The sequence below is a fragment of the Mus pahari genome, chromosome 16 (assembly GCF_900095145.1).
Source record: "Mus pahari chromosome 16, PAHARI_EIJ_v1.1, whole genome shotgun sequence".
In the NCBI taxonomy this organism is placed as follows: domain Eukaryota; kingdom Metazoa; phylum Chordata; class Mammalia; order Rodentia; family Muridae; genus Mus; species Mus pahari.
The window spans coordinates 25,862,601-25,864,826 of NC_034605.1; the positions used below are offsets into that span (position 1 = coordinate 25,862,601).

A 2,226-nucleotide genomic window follows, 5' to 3' on the forward strand; every position below is an offset into this window, starting at 1 on the left:
CATGAAGAATAACATCCTGCAGAGGTCTAAGTTCTGGAGTCAGCTCAGATTGAAACAGAACAAAGCAGCCTGTCTGATGCACAGGTGGAAACAAACAAACAACAAACAAAAACAGAAGCAGGCTGTTAAGCAAACTGACATAAATGCTGCACATGAGGCCCCACAGAGACAAATGCCACCATGATCACTTAGTTAGGAACGTCCCTGCTCACACTTGTGTGCCCCAACCTACTATGCTGCATACAGCCATATTGAGAATCCTTACAGCATAAACTACACTCATCAAATGGCAGCAGCTAGCACCTCTTGAATCCCCTTCTCCCATCCCCATTATCAGCAACAGTTGGTCCATGGCTGCTCCATGCTTCCTTAGGTGCCCCGAGGTCATTCCTTGGGCTCACAGATGCCTTGAATCTTCCACTGGGATCACAGCTTTCTGCTAATCATCATCCAAGGAAGCACCACAGGTTCCTCTAGACACTTTCCCAACCTGTCTTTGAGAGGTCTTCAGTTCATTTTCCATCTCTGAAATGGTAGCTCAGAACCATCTACAATGGGATCAGATGCCCTCTTCTGTCATGCAAATATATGCAGAAACACGGAGCTCTCATACACATAAATAAATAAATCTCTTAAAATGTGTAGAAATTGAAGATTTGAAGTCAAATGCAAATCTAGAAATTGTTATACCAATCAAAATGCAAGTAGGAGAGATATAGCCAACAAAAAAAGGAGATAGTATGAAAGATATGACTGACTCTGACAGGTGTTACAGGTGTTGAGCAGCAGGGTCTCCCAGTGTCTGTGTGTGATGTGGGGAAGGAGGACAGGTTCAGCATGAGCCTCGGGCTTTGGGAATTGGGTAGGGTAATATGATGAAATACAATGAGAAAGAGAAGAAGAAATTTTGGTTGGGGAAACTTGTATTTCAGTTCAACTATGCTGACAGTTAACAAGGACAAAGCATATGCACACAGACACACAAAGACACGCACACATACACATACACACATTTGAAGAAGTCATTTTGCTAGTGTAGAGCTAAAAAAATAAAAATCTTTAAAACTTTAGATTTGAATAGCCATCACCAAATTCACCTGCTAAAGCACACACACTATCCCAGAGTCCACAAGGAAAGGAGAAGTTTCAGGGACCTCATCTGCAATATTACATGTGTCCATGGCTGCTTCATGAGTTCCAGAAAATGCTATTATGCAAAAATGTGTTTTTCAGATCCATGTCTGGCATTACTAATACCTTCTTGAAAATGTGTTTGCATCCTCGAAACAAGTTTTTCTACCTAGAAAGTAAAAATGGTTTTGCAGTTTATTAAGGAAACAATTTTTCTCTTCATGACTATGGTTGGCATTCTGGGGAACATGTCTGTTTCTGTGAATTATATGTTCAGTTGGTGGGGAAGCCCTGAGAAGAAACCCATACACCTTATTCTCACTCACTTGACTTTTACAAACATCATACTTCTGCTTGCAAAAGGATTGCAAAAGACAATAACAGTTTTTGGTTTGAGGAACTTCCTGGATGACATAGGCTGCAAGATCATTGTTTACCTGGAGAGGGTGGCCCGGGGCCTCTCCATCTGCACCAGCAGTCTCCTCACTGTGGTCCAGGCCATCATCATCAGTCCCAGAGCATCTGGGTGGAACAGATTCAAGCCAAAGTCTGCATGGCACATCCTTCCATTCTTCTCATTCTTTTGGATACTCAATGCTTTCATAAGTATGAACCTAATCCATTCGATAAGAAGTACAGTTATGAATACATCACAGCATAAGAATGAGAATAGTAACTATTATTGCTATTTGACACTAGAAAGTCAGAAAATCAAATGGATTGTTCTCCCTCTCATGGTCCTGAGAGATGCAGTTTTTCAGGCTGCCATGGGAGGGGCCAGTGGCTACATGGTATTTCTTCTCCACAAGCACCACCAGCATGTCCTCTACCTTCAGAACTCCAAGCTGCTCTACAGAACTCCCCCTGAGCTGAGAGCTGCTCAGAGTGTCCTCCTTCTGATGCTCTGTTTTGTTTTCTTCTACTGGACAGACTGTGCCTTATCTCTAATTCTAAGTCTCTCTTTAGGGGACTATTTGTTGATGGTAAGTATTCATGAATCTGTGACCCTTGTTTATGCAATTTCCAGTCCCCTTGTGCTGATTCACAGGGATGGGCTTTTGACTGAATGTTGGCATTCTCAATGGGAGACATTGA

At 42.3% G+C, this 2,226-nt stretch overlaps 1 pseudogene; it reads left to right on the forward strand.

The window, feature by feature from the left end:
* Positions 1-1,293: 1,293 nt before the first annotated feature.
* On the forward strand, positions 1,294-2,226 carry LOC110333994 (annotated as a pseudogene).